This window comes from Artibeus jamaicensis, unplaced genomic scaffold (assembly GCF_021234435.1).
Source record: "Artibeus jamaicensis isolate MK-2021 breed Jamaican fruit bat unplaced genomic scaffold, CSHL_Jam_final contig_387, whole genome shotgun sequence".
Taxonomy (NCBI): Eukaryota; Metazoa; Chordata; class Mammalia; order Chiroptera; family Phyllostomidae; genus Artibeus; species Artibeus jamaicensis.
In genome coordinates, this window is record NW_026521812.1 from 36,362,470 (window position 1) to 36,383,649 (window position 21,180).

Consider the following 21,180-nt stretch of genomic DNA (forward strand, 5'->3'; position numbering starts at 1 on the left):
GTTTACAGAAATTTGTTTGTTTGTTTGTTTGTTTGTTTTTCACAAAGTTGGTCATGAGAAAAGGCCAAAAGATTGTCATCTGGGAGAGACTTTGGAATGTTTGGACTCACCTGTCTTTTGCAAAAACAACCGAATACATCTCTATTACAAGTCACTGCTGCCAAAATAAATTCACTTCAGGCAGTAGGTATTTCAATAGATAATAAACTGGATGAATTAGGTGCCAGAGTCTCTACTTAAGAAGCCCAGATGGAAACACAGATCAAAACACTGAATGGCTAGAGGGCATGGTAAAAAAAAAAAAAAACAAGCAGAGAAGGTCTCCTGCCTGTTTTTCTTACAATACCATCAAAGACTTAGGGATCTTTGAACTTTGGAGAGAAAATATAGGCAAAAAAAAAGAAAAAGAAAAATGTAATTATTACAATGGGTGCTATCTACCTTTTTTCCTTCTTGATTGCACTAATGTTTTCACGGAAATTAAGATCAGATGCATATAAAATACTATACTTGAGATTGAAGTTCGAATAAACTAACATTGATTAAAATCAAAATGAAAATTTATCTACTTGTTATAACCCTCAATCTCCACTGTAAGCCAATGTTCAGATTTGTTCAGATATTTTCTTTTTCTTTGTTTCCAACACTTTTGAAGAAATGTTAGTGAATAGTTAAAATCTCTCACCATTGTACAGCAGAAGAATGCAGCCAATTATGAAATTCAAAAACTAAAATAAGAATACTACAGACTCAGAAGATTATATCCACTTAAATATCCACTAAGCTGATAGAGATGTATTGCATTAACATGTTGCCTTCCTTCAGCATCATAAATAAACCATATTGCTCTTAATGGATTGAAAACAAAAATGCAGTCCCACTTACTGAATATTCCAGTGGTCAGCTAATATTTGCACCATAATCCCCTTACTAGCCTAAAAGGAAGCCAAATAACAGATTAATGTTACACAAAACAATGGCTCTATTATCTTTGTTGTCTCCTGGCTTGTGACGCTAATCCCAACAGATGTTTCCATTTCTGTTGTTATGCATGGCACAGACTTCCGTATAAACCATAGCACCAAGCACTCTGTATTTGCATTGATGTTTTTCTTTTGACTCCTTGATTGGAACAATATTATTATTATGCTCACTTAGTATGTACTGAGCACCCACATGAGTGCATTACACAACTGCATAATACGAAAAGACAGCTGCAGTGCTACACAGAGATTTGATTTTTTTTAAAATAACAAAACTCCCTTTACTGGCATTAAATAGGTTATTACCAAAGAAATGTTTTATTTGTTTTTGTCTTGCATGGTTACCTATTTGATAAAATTAGATCAATCTTAATGACTCCATTAAATTGCAATGTCTCCATTCAGAAAATGGACCAAATAAAATCCATTCTTTAGGTAGTTAAAAAGCATGAAAATAAAACTTGGCAGAACGCTCAGTCATTTCTGGGAGTGTGATTGCAGACAGAAATAAGAAAGGCATGTAGTTAAAATCCAGATGTTAGGATTTTTAAGAAAATGTTTTTCTTCCCAGGGTAACATATTTTAAGGTATAAAAAATCACAGCAAAAGGCAAATATTGCCGTGAATGTTCTCAGAGAACCATGTGCCATATAAACAACAAAGGTACATTGTACATCTGAATTGATGCCAGAACTTGGGAACAACTAGGAGTTACAGATTGAAGGGCGTCTTCTATGCAGGGACTGAAAGAAAGACTATTATCAGAAGATGGAGCACTCAAATAACTTTCACCTCAGCCATCATTAGTGAAATAAGCAAATCATCAACACTTTTGACTGTCAGGTACATTCTTAGTTGTACCAGAAGTCACTCATTCTCATATGTTTGAAAAATTAAGATAGAGTGTCTAGTTAGTGCCTAGGCAGTGTGTAGAATTTGGCCTTAGACAATCTTACACTAATGGTGGGAAGGTAAGCTTGACCAACATTTTAAGTCTGGAATTTTAAAATATTTTAAAGGTCCCAGAGATTTTCAGGTTATTCAACTCAAAACCAACATCATTCCTTCAGTATACAATTTATTCTAATATCTCAATAATTTTTCTCAACACTTTTTGTTACTGAGCTAATTGCTAATGGCTTAGTGGCTAAAAATAAATATAATAATGTAAAAACATAGTGTTTCTACTTTTATGGAACTTATAGTCTAGTAAGAATAACAGACCTTAAATTAAAAATACACACTCAGAGAGAATTGCAAACACTAATAAGAGCAAAGGAGGAAATATGTAAGGCATTGTAAGAGCATAATATTGTTGGGGGGCCCAGTTTAGATTAGGAAGTCAAGGAACATCAATCCCAGACAGGGTTTGCCCAGGCTCTGTCTACAAATTTTTCCAGCTGATGTGTCCAATTCTTCTCACTATGACACTTCTTGAACCTCATTAAGATCAAGTTGAAGAGAGAAGAGTGGAAGACTGGGTTAAAAAGGTGAAGGACTTGAAATGTACAGATTGGTAGTTACAAAATAGTCATGGGGATGTAAAGGTGAAGCATATAAAACACAGTCAATAATATTGTGGTAACTATGTACTGTACCAGTTGGGTACTGAAAATATCAGGGGGAACTGACTGTAAAGCCTGTGGTTACCCAACCACTGTGCTGTGCACCTTAAACGAACACAAAACAATATTGAATATAAACTCTAATTGAAATATCTATAAATGTAGAACCATTAAAATAAAAAGACCAAGTTGATTGTCTTTTCTTCCCATCAGCCCCACTTTATTTTATTTTATTTTATTTTATTTTATTTTATTTTATTTTATTTTATTTTTAATCTCCATCTGAGGATATATTTATTGATTTTAAAAAGGGGAATGAGACAGAGGGAGAGACATCAATGTGACAAACAACAACAGGTTGCCTCCCATATGCTCCCCAACTGGGGATTGAACTCACAACCTAGGTATGTGCCCTGCTTGGGGATGGAACCCATAACCTTTTGGTGTACAAGATGAAGCTCCAAACAACTGAATTACCCAGCCAGGGTAGCCCCTTCTTATTCACTTTCTTAATTATTCCACTTATGTTTCATGGTTCATTACTTCATTATGCCTTTGACCAATACCCTGTCCTTTTATCTTCTGGTTGCTCCCCTCCAACCAGCCCTTCCCCATGATCCTGGCCTGCTCCTGAGCTCTGAGTGCTGCTAGAGGAAGACTGAAGATCCATACAGACTGGACCCCCCCGTGCATGTATGATCACACAGCTCTAATAGATCCTTAAAGCCATCTGCTTGTCCTACTTCATTTCAGACCTCTCCTCTCATCCCAAAGTTCCATCTACCTTTCTACCACCACACACTCAGTTCATCTCTACTTCAAAAAAGAAAAATGGGAACCATTATAGTCAACCTTCATCTTCCCCATACTAAAATGCACACCTGCAGAGTGGAACCCATCTTGTGTTTCTCCCTACTTGTTTCTACAAAAGACAGTTCCTTCTTCCTGTTTAAGACTGATTCCCCTCTCACTTTCTCAGGCCTGCACCAGAGTATTGAACTTTTCTCTCTTGATATTTCACTTCTTTCTCCCAAAGCCATTTTTCCCCAATCCCATTTTTTAAAAAAGTTCCAACTTGACTACAGATTTCCTCTGGTTCTAATTTATCTCTCTAATCCATTCAGAGGTAAAGTGGTGATCTTCGGAGGCATTGTCTAGAATTTATGCTTTCTAGTTCCATGCTTCGTATGTTATGAATAATACTCTCTCCTCTATTGGCTTTTCTAGCCCTGTACATATCTCATTTTCCTCTCAACAATCTGGTTGTGCATTTTTTGTCTCCTATAGTTTTTTTTCTACCTAGCTATTTAACATTGGGGTTTTCACAATACTCAATAGGTCCTTCTTCTTTTCTCACTGTATTTTTTAATCCAAGGCAACCCCATTTATTGTCTTCCATACACCTGTTGTTAGATTTGTACCACTGCTCTGACTTCTACGCATTGTTTATATAAAGGGTACTTTATATTCATATCTAAAAATGTAAAACTTAACTCATGATCTTCTCCTCCCACTTCACAATGTCTTGGACACCCAATCTTTCCTTTCATCGCTGAATGGCCCTCCTGTCTATCAACTTGCCTTGAAATCATTTTGACTCTCCTACTTGCTCCTCAAATGCAACCCATTACCAAACTTTGTCTGTTTAATCTTTAAATTCCCATTACATCTGTCCACTTTTCTCCATTCCCATCACTACCCTCCTAGTCTAAAGCATAATTTCTCATTTCAACCATTGCAGTAAGTGTCTCGCTGTTCAAGCTGCAACTCTTCACAATCAGCATTATATTCTTGAAATGTAATGTCTTCATTAAAAACACTTCAAAGGCTTTTCTGAGCTTTATCAGTATGACCTGAATGATTCTACATGAGTGAATGACCTCTAACTACCTTTCTGGTTCTATCTTGCATCATGTTCCTATGCTCCTGTTCGAAGTTCCAGTCACCTGGCCTTGTTTTAGCTACATGGATGAGACATTTTTATCTTGCCATGGGCTGCTCTGAACATGCTGTTCTGTCTCACTGTAATTTGGATGATCCATTCAAGAGTGAAATGATTCTCTATTGAAAATTATGCAGGGACAACCAGCATAAAAAAGAATGACTGCATCAGTTCCAATCGAGGCATTAATATGATAGTAATTAAGACACTCTAGTGAGTATAAAACAGAGTCAACATTACCATCTCAATGCCACTCATGATATTTTATAGATATTTTACTTATTTATTTTTAGAGAGAGGAGAAGGGACGAAGAAAGGGAGAGAAACATCAATGTGTGGTTGCCTCTTGAATGCTTTTAACTGGGGACCTGGCCCACAACCCAGGCATGTATCCTGACTGGGAATCAAACCAGTGACCATTTGGTTTGCAGGCTGGCACTCAATCCACTGAGCCACACCAGCCAAGGCTCAATGGCACCCATAATATTTAATGATTTACCTATATAACACTCCTGTATCTTTCTGTATTTGGTATTATTATATCCACCAAGATTCTTCACATATCTCCAGTCCCATGATTTCTTCATTAGAAATTCTAGTGATGCTAAACCCAATCATTTACATATTTTATTATATTGCATTTAATATAAATCACTTTTCTATTGTTATCTTTTATGCTATAGTTAAAATATTGTGTTGTTATTTTTTCAATTATGTGTAGGGTAGTTTACATGATCTATGAATTGACTCTCAGTATAGTAAAGAAGCTTTACAAAATATTCATTATATAAAGAAGAATTTTAACTGATGAAATCCAAAAGTTACAGAGGACATGCATGTGAAAAAAAAGGTGAGAAGGCAAAGAAAGGGACTAGTTAGGTCAAAAGGGGAAACATTCCCCACAGGCAGGACCAAACCGGGGGAGGGAAAGAAGAAGATTGACTAGTGAGCCAAGTTTGGAGTCTTAACTCTTACATGGCACGATGGTTAGTTTTATGCCTCCATTTGGCTAGAATATACCTTTCAGTTATTTAATTGAATTATTATCTAGGTGTTTTGTGAAATAATATTTATAGATGTAAATCGCATATACAGTTTATTGACTTTTAGCAAAAGAGATTGTCCTGGACAATCTGGGCGGATCTGCTTTAATCATTTCAAAGACCTTGAGTACAGAGCTGATGTCTCCCTGAAGAAACAACCATTCTACTTGTGAAGGGCACCTCCTGTCTGACAGTTTCCCTCCTAAAGGCACGCCTTGCTGATTTTGGACAGTAAATCTCTTATTATATATTCTCTGTGTCTGGTGGAAGCCTGACTAATACACATGGGACAGGACATTTTCACTGCTACAATAAAATTATATTCATTACTAAAACAATTGAAAAAATATTTAGTATCTGAAAGTAACTAGAGAATGTCAAGGCGTTGTCCAAATCCTCATCTGTGTGGAGGTAGGAGGGACAGTAAGTTATTCCTTCTGAATCAAATTGAAAAGGATGGGAAAGAAAAAAATTAAGAGTTGCATTTGAGCATGAGACTGATATCAGGAGGGTTGCACGCCTCCTGTCTTGGTTTGCTCCTGCTCATCTTTCATTTCTTGTCTTGCAAGAAAAAGCTAGGAACTTTCAGAAATCAGAAAAAAATGTTTTGTATGGCAGAAGAGTGCTAAGTCAGAAGGAAAGGGCACAGGGCGAATCTGGAGCCCGAGAGGAAGGCGGGAGCAGAGCCAGATTACACAATACTTTGCTGGCAACCGTGAAGATTTTACATTTTACCCTAAGTGCTAATGGAAGCCATGGAAGCATTTTGAGAGAAGGAGTGATGTAACCTAATTTAAGTTTTAAGATCACTCTGGCTGCTGTGTGGAGTGGAAAAGAGATTTAAAAGGGCCAAGAGTTGAGGGAGACCTGACAGGAGGTAGACACTCTAGATAAGATGGTCTTTTACGAACATATCCCTAAAAAACAGCCATGAGCCAAACCTTTTTATTTACAAGGATGTTCTTCTTAGGAGTGTATATAAGTAGGGGTTGGCAGGGCCTCCAAAGCAAAGGTCCATTGCTAAAATGATTTCTTCCTTAGGTCATCATACTTTCTCCTAAGTTACCTATTACCTAGACTGGAAACCTTCAGTTTTTTTCCCTGTAGATTCAGCTTCCCCTTCTCCCCCACTGGGCGGTGATGTGACCCATAAGGACTGCATCACTTTGGAGGGTACCTTTGCCCTGGCTTTCCAGTGATTGGGCCAACAGGAAGTGGGCACAGCAATATCTGGGACAAGAGGAGATGAGGAAGAAAGTGAGACAGTGATTTAATTCTGCAGATTCTATCTTGTCATCCACCTCAGGTGGCACTTCACTGAAGACCATAGTAACATCACAGTGATGCAGGGAGAAGGGACTCCATCCACAGGCGAAGCCTGTTAGGCCCTACTTGGCCCATTGCTTATTCTTGCTGTTCCCACAGAACAAGATATCTGTAGGCCAAGGGAACATGCCCAACCAAGGCCCCACATCTCTATTCTGGACCATGTTCTTGGTACACAGGGCCCCATCCTTCTCTGGAGAAACAGTTCTGAACCCGCTTCTAGGGCCTACATTGGTGGGCACAGCTCTTCGGGGGATAAGGATCAGGATGGAAACAGAATTTGGCAGTACCAACTGGAGTGACTACTGTGTGCGTACAAAGTATCTGTCAGTGTCAGAAAGAACCAGGGGTGTGAAGAGAAGGGAACAGCTGAGGGCTAGCGGGGACAGCTGTTCCCCCGCTGCAGTGTGTCAGAGCAGAATGTCCATGGAGTCTGGGAATCCTACATTCAAATATGGCTTTCCAAGTCATTGTGAAGATTTATGAATTGAGGCGGAAAGAAATATATCATTTCTCCATTTGTTCATTTGATTTGGAATTTAAATATTTAGATGTATAAATTGTGGGCCTCGATTTTTACTCTGGCCCAAGGTTGCACAAACATTAGGATGGACTTGGTCCATATTCCTGTCAGGAGGTCTTCTTCATGCAGGTGACAGTGCACTTTCTTCTCCAGGGCAAGGGTGGTGGCAGCTCCTCCTACAAAAGCCCATCTGATTGCTCTTCCTGAACCTCACCCTCGCCTTTGTAAGTTATCCTTCCATTCAACGCTTCTCAACTGACCAGCATGATCAGTGTAGCAACTGTTTCCTGCCAGGAGCCTGCCAGGTACAAAGTGTAGAGGCCAAAAGTGGAAAGCACACAGTCATGCAGCATGATTGTAGAGCAGAAATTTGAATGTAGGTGCCGACTCTGTCTGAAGCATCAGTGTGTTCAATACGATGCACTAAGTAGTTGTTTGAGCAGAGGAGCCCAGTTCTAGAACACCCAGTGCTCTTTAGCTAAGGTTGCACTATTTAGCCCTTAAACAGATAGAAGCTTCAATTTTCTCTCTAAGGCACACATCCAGTCCATGGTCATTTTGCTCTTTTACCTTCTGAAATGTATTGTAGGAATTGCTGTTTTTCCCCTGAAGGGATGAGGCAGACATAACTTCTTGGGAGCCAGCCTCCCAGGCTACTAACCCAACACCTTCCTCTTTACTCTGACTCCCTACACATAACATTCTGTCTTCAGGGAAAATTCCACACCTCTGGTGACTGGGCAAAGGGAGTCCGTGTTCTTCCACACTAGGACTTGGGAAGTCAGGAGACAACACAAGGTCATTTTTTGTATTTGTTCTTGCTTTTGCTAAAATTTATGGATATATACATAGAAATAACAGAATATATTAAAACAAATGAGTTAAAGTTGTTCTGGGTATCTCTAATATACATTACTCTTACTTTCTATTGTATACATTTTTTACATTTTCCCTACTTAGAAGTTATTATATTCAGAATACAATAATTTTTAAAACACAAATGATTTTGAAACTTCTTAGGGAGTATCCTAGGAATAGATATAGAGATAAGTAACCCTAAAGGAGACATAACAAGAAACCGAAACATTAACCAAAGACAGACAATTTGCTTCTGTTATTTTGTTATTTTGACAATTTAACAACTCTAATAAGATCAGGCCTTGTGCCTACAACAACCACTTCAAGATTATACATTTAAGAAAACATAGAAACTTTGAAAAGTATAATCATGGTCATGGGGAGTCCTGAGAGATTCCAAGTCTTTGTTATGAACTAATTCATTACAATACACTAAAGGTCCACTGTTCTCCAGATATTGCCTGTGATGTAGCAATATCACAACAATGAATAGGTAAGTCAAACTTTCTGCTCTCTTAGAATTTATACAGTTGAGGGAGAGAGGATAAACAAGTAAGTGAGAAAATGACAAAGATAAGTTCACTTAGTGGTATGTGCTGTTAAAACAAAAAATGTTAAAAAAATAAAAGAACATGAGAAATACCTGCTATCAAAGTTGTTGTCAGTAAATTCCTCTGACAGAGTGAAATATTGCTGAGCCCTGATTGGCACAAAGGATGTTTTTGGTAGAAGAAACCATAAATTCAAATTCCTAAACTCAAAGAAACTTGTCCTTTTTTTAAGGACCAAAATGACCAAAAGAATGGGAAACTCAGATGAGATGGAGTCATGGATTAAATATATAACTTTGAAGTCCTTAGTAGGAAGTGTAGAAATCTCAAGTTTCTAGCAATACATCAAAGATTTGACAAAGGACAGTTGCAAAGATAACGTGAAAGCTAGGGGTGCCACCAAGAACCCCTTTTACACATGATCCTCTTCAGCAGGGAAAGGACCAATCATGCACCAGAGATCCACAGAGGTGGCAGTGCGGGAAAAGAGGTTTAATCGTATATATTGATGTCTGTGGTGTGAGCATAGGACAGAGTTTTAGCACTTCATCTAGGTTGCCCAAGTCATTTTATGGCATGTAATTGTTATCTACCAGTGTGGTTAATGGTTTGGATGAAAATATGACAGATGACAGATTCTGCAAGGGCACCAAACAGGTTACATGCAATAAAGTGAGTCAGGCTGACTTATGAGTGTTACAGCCCCAGGAGTAGAGGTACTTCCAGCATGATGCTCAACGTCCAAGCACAAATATGTGAAAAGAAGCAATTAGCTATTTATTACAGATTTGCCTTTTTATTCGGAGGTATGAATCAGATTGCTGCTCCTTTACAGATTTTTCCCAACAGCTACTTTGAATTCAGGAAGGGTTATTTGAAGAGATGCATAGCCCCTTCACATTTACAGCTTCAGATGAAATGATGAAAGGGTGGCCCAGTTTATTATTTTTTCCCCATTTTGACTCGGTGCTCTTTTATTTCCACTTTGTAACTCTAGGCAAGACTTGATTGATGGGTATAATAAAGGATATGAGTAGTTCAAGAAAATAAGGCAAGCTAATAGGAATAAGACTGACCATTTTTCATTCTGGTAAGTCTTGAAATACATTTAAGATGCTACTTCAGTGGTTCTATGGATGTGAACAGTTGCTTTGCAATTGGTTCTAGATTAATGGACTGTTCTGCTTGCTGAGAAAATATTTATGAAGATACAGAGATTTTCATGCATTTATACATCATCTTTTTTGATAGGCATATCTAATGTGTAATTTTTTATTTAAAGGCAGAAAAATTTGAAAAGCACTAATTATATCCTACATTACCACCTGATGACACAGTATCAACAATCTATCTTTAATGACAAGCAAATTGTTGAAGAAATACTGCCACTTGGCAGTGCCAGTTTAAAATTAGATCAAATCACTACTGCAAGATTATTACTTTTTCAAGATTAAAAAGGACTAGAGTTTTTGTAAAAACAATGATAATTTATGGTAAAAGGATGAAACAAACCACATGATTTTTGTATTCATTTTAGAGAGAGAGAGGAGCGGAAGGAGAGAGAGAGAAAAAAAACATCAGTTTGTTGTTCCACTTATTCATGCATTCGCTGGTTGCTTCCTGTACTTGCCCTGACCAGAGACTGAACTGCAACCTTGGTGTATCAGGATGATGCTTAACCAACTGGACTACCTGACCAGGGCCCAAACCAGGGCACTTAAAAAAAAACAATATTATATGCATTTCAGAAACTATGAGCTTTTCTATGTGTTCCTAGAAAACCCATGACTAAGAATGACCATAAGAAAACTGCCTAAGTGAGCAATTATAAATCATTAGTCTCTCTTCCCTCATCACAATAGGTAATGTGAATGACTCCAAATAACAATAGGCAACTTGCTTTATTCTTGGCTAAATTTGAATCAAAATACATATGGTCTAGTCCCAGTTCTGCCACTAATTAATTGCATGGCATTGGTTACATTGTTTCACTTCTCTGAGCCACAGTTAACTCCTAATGCATGTTGGAGTAGATGACATTCAACATCCCTTTTACTTCATGCTCTAACATGACACTATTCTTTAGGAACTCACTTATACACCTAAAGAGTATGGCTGTTAGCTTAAAGCAAAGCCTATAGTGTATACAAGTAAGGGCAGATATAACAAAACATCATAGATTTGGACACTTAATATATAGACATTTATTTCTCATAGTTTTGGAGGCAGGAAGTCCGAATTCAGTCAGCAATGGGGTTGGTTTCTCCTGAGGCCCGCCCCTTTGCTTGCCAGAGACCACCTCGCCATGCCCTTCACATAGTCCCTGTGCACACAAATTCCTCCTGTCTCTTCCTGTTCTTTTGAGACCACCAGTCATATTGGATTCCAGCTCCACCCTTATGATCTGATTTGCTTTAACTATCTCTGTAAAGACCCTATGTCCAAATACAACAGTCAGGACCTCAACATATAAATTTGGAGGGGGTGCACAATTCAGGCTATAGAAATACTCTAATAATAGTGAAAAATATAAGTACTAAGTGCAAAAGAGCTTTGAGGTTGTAGAAAATGAATCTGAGACATAAAAACCCCATACTTTTAGTAAATTTATATATACACACATATATCTGTGTGTACATATTTTCATTTATTATTAGCGTCAAACTAGAATTTACTTTACTGATTTTTCAATCTGAGATTCTTGAGGAGTGTTTTCCTAAAGGACTCAGGCCCTGGTTTGTGTAGTTCAGTGGATTGACTGTGGGCCTATGAACCAAAGGGGTGATGATTCAATTCCTAGTCTGGGCACATGCCTGGGTTGTGGGCCAGGATCCCAGTAGGGAGCACGTGAAAGGCAACCACACACTGATGTTTCTTTCCCTTTCTTTCTCCTTCCCTTCCCCTCTCTCTAAAAATAAATAAATAAAATCTTTTTAAGAAAAGATTTTTAAAAGTTTAAATGGCCTTGGTACATGGTCATTAATTTTATAGGTTCAGTTTCTAAAATAGCAGAAATAAAAAAATCCATAATCGTTCAGCCCTGTTTGCATGGGGCAATGAGGGAAGTTTTCCTCTGCAGTGTTTTCAGTGACAAGGCTCTAGAGGCAACCCTAACCTTTCACTCTGCAGCAATGGTGTCAGCATCGGGCACTTCTGGGCTTGCATCTTCCTAGAGGATCTGGGAGATGCAGGGTCTCTTTGCTCTGCTTTCACCGTCATCTCTGAGTTTGGGTTCCCCTGGAGCTTGAATGCCCCTTCTCAGTTGCACTGCTTTGTGAGTGGCAACTGTTGTTGGCTATGCATGCATCAGCTAGAGTACCTTGCACTATTGCACTGCGTCAGTGACTTCAGGTCATGAGTGGGCACGGGTGGTCTCATGTGCTTCACAATAGTGAGTCACAAACAGTTGCAAACTCTCTTTTCATTCAAAGAGGCCTTAAGAAAAAGCCTCAGCAGTGTTCCAAAGCTGCTTGAGGAAAAACTCCAGTTTACACATACTTCAAAAGAGACCTGCTTTGGGGATTCAGGGAAATTTTGTTTTCTGCTGGACGGTGATACGTTTCTGGTTAGTTTACAGTGATACTTGTGTTAAAAGTCAAGCTGAATGCAGCTTTTCTGCTTTTAAGAATAGCATAATACTATAGTTTCCAAACATACACAACAATGACCAAAGGAAGATCTTTCTGATCAGGATGAGGCTCACAGTAGCGTGCCTAGTGAGCAAAGCATTACTGGTAATACAAAAGAGGAAATAGAAAAGATAGCTACTCCTAAAGTTCAGGAAAAATCACCAGTCCTATTTATGTTAAGTCATCTCTCTGGGAATTCTCTTAATTCTGGCAACCAAGATTAGCTAATGAGTAATTATATTTCCAATTTCAAACCATCATTATCATTTATACATTAACTATGACCCATATTATGTAAATTACCCTTGAAACATGTCCAATGTGAAATTTTTAAAATGTATAACCTTGTCCACAGCTGTGACTTAATGTGCTGACTTACAGATTTGTGTCTGAGTTGTGTCTAGTCTGTCAGTCCTGCACTAAAGCCCCGTGGGGCACATGGCAGGGCCTTGGGACCATGGGGTCTCAATTTGGGTTCGATATCAGATCACTGTGTTCAACAGAGGACAAACTAGCTCGATGACTTGTGTCCATGTGAGCTTAACCAAATGACTTAATTCCTTAGACCCAGAGTGTCAAACTCATTTCCGCTGGAGACCACATCAGCCTCCTGGTTGCCTTCAAAGGGCCAAAATAATTTTAGGACTGTATCAATGTAACTACTCTTTAACTGTTAAGGAGTTGAAATCACATTTGGCACTTTGAAGGCAGCCACGAGGCTGATGTGGCCCCTGGTGAAAACGAGTTTGATAACCCTGCCTTAGACTCAATTTCCTCATCAGTAAACTGGAGATAGTAATACTGTTTCCTGAATGAACCCATGGGTGGCTCAGATACTGTTATAGAAACAAGCCCCCTCCCCCAGGGTATCTCTGTACAAGGTTCATCTTGCCTGCTACCATGTGTTAGGAATTGTGGCTCTCAATGCCAGAGTTTGGTCAAAAGAAAAGGAACTATTTATTCCAAAGTTATGCAAGTTTAGAGTAATGGCAGAATGTCACTGTTAAAAATCTCAAAGCCCTCTAAAACGCCTGCAAACACGCAATCCTTCCTTCCCCCCTTTACCCAGTCAGACCAGTCAGGCCAGTCAGGGGTACCATATCTCAGGAAGGGAATAGAAGTCTGTAGCTCCGCTAGACTCCCTGCTCCTCCCAGTAATCCATGCTTGCTGGGCAGGCCTCCCATGGTGCCCAGCTCCATCAGCTGTGTCACCGAGATTTCTGGTTCTTAATCCAAAACCATGTCCTCATGGCAAGCAGGGAACCCTTCTCCGTCCTCTGAAACTGCTACACCTTCATTCCTGCTTCCTAAGCCGCATGCTCAAGGGAGCCACCTCTCCACTCTGGCGTGGTTAAGATTGCAGCTTGGCTGCCCCCTAGGTTTAAATCCCCAGGTGGATCTTCCTCTGTAACCCCATTTCCGACTCTCACAGTCGGCTACAGCTGCCAGCACACCTGCATTTTCAGCCCTTCGTGGCTGCCATAGTTAGTCTGGGCAGGTGTAGCCCTGTGGAGGCTCCAATCTCTAAGCTCTAGGTGCTGCTTCCCAGTTACATCACAGGTCAAAGTCACTGCCATCTACCTGGCTAGACTTGCTGATACACAAAATAACCTTTTTGTATATCATGTATGAAGCTATTCTGCTGTTACTGATATGCAATATAACTCTCAACGACTCTGCTCCATGTGTCCCACCCCCCAGCTAGACTTGTTGTGGTGGGGACATCCTATATTCCTGGACACCCAGGCTGCACCCTCTTACAAATCAAACCCCACTTTGGGGGCCCTGGCTGCACCCTGTTACAATACATCCTACCACTGAAGGTTGCTGTTGTGAGGCTCTGATAAAAAGACATACACAAATCTCTTAACAGAGTGCTCAGTACAGAGTAAGGATGCAATAAACATTAGCTACAATTGTTTTGTTGTTTAATGAGTTGTTTCTGTGTTCCACTCTAGAAAACTAGACATATATTCAAAACTAACCAACAAAAACATAAAATAATAGGTCTCATATCACATATAAATTTAATTTGTATGATGAAAACTATATGTGAAAATGATATCAACAAATAGAAACAAGTGTTCTTGAAAGAAAAGGCTTTGCTGTTTTTAGATACAGTCTGTATAAATGCAAGTTCCCAAACTGACATTCACTTTCACATTGAGATAATAAATCACCAGTTGGTTTTAGAAGAATAGTGCACTTGCTATCTTAATAATAAATTTAAATTATTATATATTGTGCTTCATTTTTTGTTCAAAATCGCCGAAAAAAACGAACAGTAATTACAACCATATTTATGTCGAGAATGACCTTGAGTAGCTTAAATGAATCAAGGACACACTCATGTTCGCGCTGGCTGTGTCAAGGATTTCAAAATCAAGATAAAACCTCCAATTAGTAAAACAGTTTTCAGTGAAGAGAAAAGGAGCTCTACCGTGATTTCCAACCCTTCACGTTTATGGAAAGCTTCAGAGACGTGGCGGGCTCTGTCCATCACCGTCATCCACTCTGCCCCCTTCTCTCCTGCTGCAAGTACCGTCCCCACTGCAGACACTGACAATGGAGGTCATTCCTCTCAACAGCAGCTGGCAGCGAAGGCGCAGGGGCGTGACCTCAGGAGAACTCACCCTCGGCTTCAATGGACAGGACTTCTCCGATCAGAAGGGCAATGTTTAGGAGAAAAATGCACCCTCCCTCCTGCTTTTAGGTACCATTCTTTCCAGGCGGGTAAACTGGAGACAACGCAGCCATCTAAGGTTAATAGGGGTCCAGCTAAAGGACTTCCCCAAAAAAGCCAAACCAGGAGCTTCTGAATTAACCAAACTGGACTATATTTACCTTCAGAATTTTTATATGAGATAATGAATCGACATCGTTTAATTCTTTTTGTTTGGTATTCTGATAGTTGCATTAATGTAAGAGTATGTAAGGCATAGTGCTAATAATTAATTTCATAACCATGTAAAATTGTTATCAAAACAATAAGTTTAATTATAATAGTCAACCTCACATTGATTATTCAGAAATTCTTCCTTGGGCTTAAATAAATTATTTAAACTACTAGTAGGTAGAAAATGATTGAACAAAAAAAGTTTACAATACAGCAAATTCATGATTTTCATTTCATGAAATTGGAGAGAGGAGCAGAGAAAGAAAGACAGAGAGAGAATCTAGAAAGATACTAAAATCTTAACGCTGGTTACACTGGATATCAATTAAAATGAATTTTATACTTTTGAAGGGACAGAAAAGATTGCAAACTCATCCCCACTTTTCTGTATTATTTAACTTTTTATTAATATCTGAATCAAAATCAGTCATTTTCATTTGGAAAAAATAAATAAAAGCAAGATTAATTTCACTCTCATCAAACTGTGGTGAAGTTGGGAGAAAGCAAAGAAAGGGATATCCTTGCACATTTATTTTGGAAATGTGATTTGTGTTAAGTTTCTAGTTAGTAATTTAATAACGCACATTAAAAACTAAAAAATACAGTTCATTTTTGTAAAAACAAAAAAAGGTTACTTCTCGATCCTTGATGCCTTTGTTGCTACATAGCATAGAGTAGCAGAGATGTAGACACCACCACAACAGTTAGACAACTCTTACACAGTAGAATGCTCTCAGTAAGATACATACAATACAGACTACTGATTTTCAACACTTTTCATCTTATGGCACCTATAAACTAATTACTAAAATTCTGCCACATACTAAAAAAATATATTTTGCCAATGTGACAAAAAAAGGTATAAGTTTGATGACTACTATTGTGTTGGATGTTGTCATTTTTTTATTCAACAATCTAAAGGAAAAGAGGTCATTGCCCCTGACTAAAGAGAACCCATTTACCCCATTTTGCCCACCTGCCCCTGCACTTCTTTCTTTCTGGCTATCACATACTATTGTCTGTGTCTATGTGATTGATTTGTATATTTTTGCATCATCCCTTCACTTTTTTTCACCCAGCCCTCCAAGTCCCCTCCCCTCTGACCGCTGTCAGTCTGTCCAGAAAGAGACTTTGCCTTGGGCAATGGGCCCACAGTGCAGTGGCCGATGATGTGCTGAGTTGTACCCTCGAAACCTGTATGGTTTTGTGAAATAGTGTCGCCCCAAGAAATTCAACTGAAAAAGTTCTTGCAGTACACTGGTTGAAAATAGCTGTTATAGAGAAATGTTCATGGCATATTCGAACTTCTAAAACTTCTAAAATGCATGTATGTATGTTATTTTTACAGCTTCCCTATAAATGTGTGTGTGCAGGTATGTTGAGACAGAGACAAACATTCTGAAAAAATAATCACCCAATTCTTAATGGTGATTTGAATTAGAGTAGAATATCTAGTTAAAAAATATTTAATAAACATTACAGAAAAGCAGAGAACTTTCACTTTGAGGTTTTGCATGTTTTTAACATTTGATTTTTTAACTTCTGCTTATATTGTGCATTATTTAAAAGTTTTTGAATTTAAAAAAAATAAAGTACTTGTTTTTTTTTCCTAAGCTATGCTATTAAATCAAAAGCTTGCCCATACACCAGCATACCTGTGTCTGAAATGGCACTGAGTGGTGATATAAAAAATTAGTTAGTGTGGTCAGGGTACTTACAGAGGACACTCTGTGAGGGTGTGGTGGACATTGCAGAACCAGACTACACAGGACCACTTGGTGAGTCGTCACTGAAAAACAGTGGCAGGCAGGGCTGTTGGTTTACCTCATATAATGACTTTATAGATATCTAGCTTCCAAACAAGATGAACATAAGTATCATTATCAAACATGATTTAGTTTGCAATATTAATCACTAAAATATTTCTCTTCTCAGTAAACAAAAATGTTATCCTTTCATCATTTATTTTATTTTCTATAGACTCTCAACTCGATCCATTAGTTAAGGGAATCTAAGTACTTAACATCTCACTCCCTAAGCATGTAACTGAGTCCTGTATACTGGCTACTGTTTTCCTGGTCTTCTCCTCATCTTTATTTTTGACATTAAATTGTCTCCCAAGTGATATTAAATCAAGATTTTCCACAAAAAAAGCTTAAAGGAAATAAATGTTTGCCAATCGATAGGGTTTTTTTGTTTGTTTTTTGCTTTAACTATGGACAACATTTTTCACTTTTTGAATGAGTTGCAATTGCATAGACCTTGACTACCCTCCTTCGGGTTTTACAGCCAGTTCCCTCTGCCAAACATTTCATAGTGTTTCTCCACTTATTTTACAGCAAACTCCCTGGGAGAGAGTTTCTATTCTCTGTTTTTTCCACTAAATCTTTGGTGAAGAGCAGAAAGTCAGTGAGTGATGTAAACAAATAAATAAATGAACATGTTAAAATCTAACATAACCAAGATTAGACACCAAAGATCTCTAGTCTTACTTTGCAGAGGTCAGAATATGTGGATAAATATTTTTTTCTGTTTCCATTGTTTGATTCATTGCTTTAAATTTTGTTCTCAGCTTTTGCCAGGAGGGCTATTTGCCAGACAAGGAAGATAGATGTAGGCGCAGTAATCCCCACTCCTAAGAGATCTCGGCACCTACCCCAGGCTTCAAGGGGCTGCTTCCAGTTGGTGTTTTCAAGCATCTAAATAGGTGATATTTAAAATCAGGTGAAATTGTTAAGGGAAGACATTATTTCTGTGTCAGTTGCCAGTATTGACTTCACAGATAATAAAATTATAGTCCCTTCTCGTTCATTTGAAATTTAAGAATTTTATTTAGTTATACATTTTGATTTTGCCAAAATATTATAAAGGAATATTTTTCTTTCTTTTTTCATTATTTCCATATTTATTAAAAAATTAGGTTCAGTCAGATCAATGGAAATCAATTAATAATGTTTAGTTTCTCAATTCTAGGACATTTAATGGATTCAATTTAACAAACGTTTATTGAGCATTTGTTCTGTGCAATGTGAATTTAAAAATAGTCCCAAGCCATACCTGAATCTATTTACCATGTTAAATTATTTTTTAATTTTTATTTACTTATTTTTCAAGTACAGTTTTGTCTATTTCTCCCATCCCAGCCCCCTGCCCAGTGCTCCCCACCTCCCTCCCATTTCCACCCCCCTTAGTTCTTGTCCTTGTGTCCTTCATACTTGTTCCTCCAAATCCCTCCCCCATTTTCCCCTTAAATAGGTGCTGAAAGACAAATACCATATGATCTCACCTTTAACAGGAAGCTAAACAACAAAACAAACAAGCAAGCAGAATAAAAACAAAGACACTGAAATAGAGAACAGGGGGACAGTGACCAGAGGGGAGAGGGGAGGGAAATTAAGGGATTAAAGGAATATTTTTCAACTTTCCTTAAATGTATATTAGCTTTGAATTTACAGAAAACTATTTTTAAAACTTGATTTAGAATAGTCTTTTATTTTATTTTCTTCTTAAAATCTGGAATAAAGACCTAGAAATGTGTTAGTTTCTCCATCAAACATTTATTCAATTTTATTAAGGATCAGAGGAAGGCATTGAGAGGAATAATTAGAGAATCTAATTTGGACTCTGTGACATGGGAAAAGTTAATTATAATAATATTCTCATGCACAAAATAAGCAACTAGACAATATTCTGTGTAGGTAGAACCATAAAGCTAGGGAGAATATGAAGCACACAACAAATGATTTCCTTTTCTGTCAAAATTATGGAAAAATCCATAGGAACTAAATTGCCCTGCTTCACTGTGTTCAATAGCCTTGAAATGTCTCATTTTCTTTAGCACTTGCGAGGGCTAATGGAAGCCTATGCAATTGCAGTGGCACTGTGAAGAGACACTGGTAGGAGATTTACTTTAAATCTTGTGTGTAAGCTTGGTGCTCATTAAAATGGAGGATTAATAACACTCTCCACTAGAGCCAAGTATAATGCAGGCAGGTGTGCAAGTGTCTGAGCAGAGCTCTGCAAAGCCTCCTTCCTCTTGACCTGTGTCCTCCCTGTTACTACAGTCACGGCCTGTTTGAGGGAGACTCCAGATCGCGCCAAACTGCTCAGTGGACTTTGCAACCCGGTTATACATCTGAGAGGTGCAGAAGGGCACCGTGAAACTCCAATTTCTCACCTGACATTAAAAAGAATTCAGGAAATAATAGTGCTACAGTCTCCATGATGATGGAAAGAGAGACCTTCTCTCAATTGAGCTGAGTAAGAAATTTGGGGCTCAGCTGGCATCTACACTAGAAACTATTTGACTCACTTTCTTCTTAATAACTGTACATAAAAATTTCATGAAATGAATACTACTAGTTCACAAAAGGGAGGATCTTAATTATAGGAGAGATTCTAAGAGAACATTTAAATTTAACTTTAAGGAAGAGAGAGAGAGGGTTGCATCTGTTAAAAAGGTTTTTCTTGTCAGAGAAGAGTCCACAGCTGGATTTCTATTTCAAGGTCTTCTCGACAAAATGCTGTTTGTTCTCAGTAATATTATATAAATTACTGATGCCTTCCTACCTCCTTATTTGTTTTTATTTTTTTCTTGCCAAAAGGCTGCATGATCTTCCTCTCCGACTTGTAAGACTGAAGACTGAGGGCTGCATTTAGAAATCTGGATCTCCCTTTATTATAAACACTGATCATACCAAGCAGGCTGCTGTATGTTTCACCAGAAAAGGTATATGATGGTCTTGTCAGTTAAAAACTATGAGTTAAATAAGTCACTTGTGCACGTAGCCATACCCAAACACTGTTACAGTGAAGAACTAAATTCTATGAAATTTAAATTGTGGAATTGGGATTTTAAGAGATTCAGTGGTTTTTGTCACCAGAAAGATTTTAAACACATGAAACACGGCATCTCTAAACCTTTTCTTCAGTTGAAGTTTTAAAATCAATAGAAAGAAAAAGCATCAAAATAGATTTTGATCAATCAAGTATTTTAACTGTGAATTTGCACTATAAAATTTAAATTGGTATCGGAAGCATTTAGATTCCCTCTACATTTCAATTTCAATCTCCCTCCTGTTTTGTTTCCTCTCTCTGGCACCAGATATAAAAGGGAGTGCCACTGTAGAGGATTAGCTAGATCAACGTGGGCAAGTTGTGGCAGAGGTGACCCTGAGTGACAGCTGGAGTCATCTTCTCTGGCATCTCCCCCTCCCCTCCATATGCAATCCTTTCCTCTGTCCCACTGGCTCCCTCTCTCCCACTTGGTTATATTGCACCGCTCTGTGTTACCTTTCATGACACTCTCTCTCTTCTCTTTGCCTGTATCCTAGGTCCGAGATAGTGAGCCCCATAAAATACTGCTCAGCCCTTTCTCTAGTTCTAAAATATAAAAGTATTCTTGACCACTTTCTTGCATTATTAATTTCTACCTTTTTTTCTTCCGTGCCTGAAATCCCCAGGATTCTCTTCAGAATTATCCCACAGAAATGTCACATCAAAACCATTCTATTGTGTTCAGTATTATTTTCTGCCTTAATTCTTAACTGAATCCTGAAATAACAAAAAGGAAAATATGACTTTTTTAGTCTAACCAGCTTTACAGAAAAGAGAATGTTTGTGTACTCTCTGGAAAGTTTTGTTTTCATTATTTTTCTCAGGTACTGAATTTGTCAGATTCTAATGGTGAAGTGATAGAAATGCCCAAGTTTCAGGAAAGAGCTAATTTTTTTCGAAAAGAAATATTTACTTACATTTTATGAAAAAGGGCATTTGGTAATATACACATAAGCATAAAACAATAAGGCTTTCCCAAAAGAAAGCAGCATGCAACTAATGAAAAGATATTAAAATACCACCTGTGG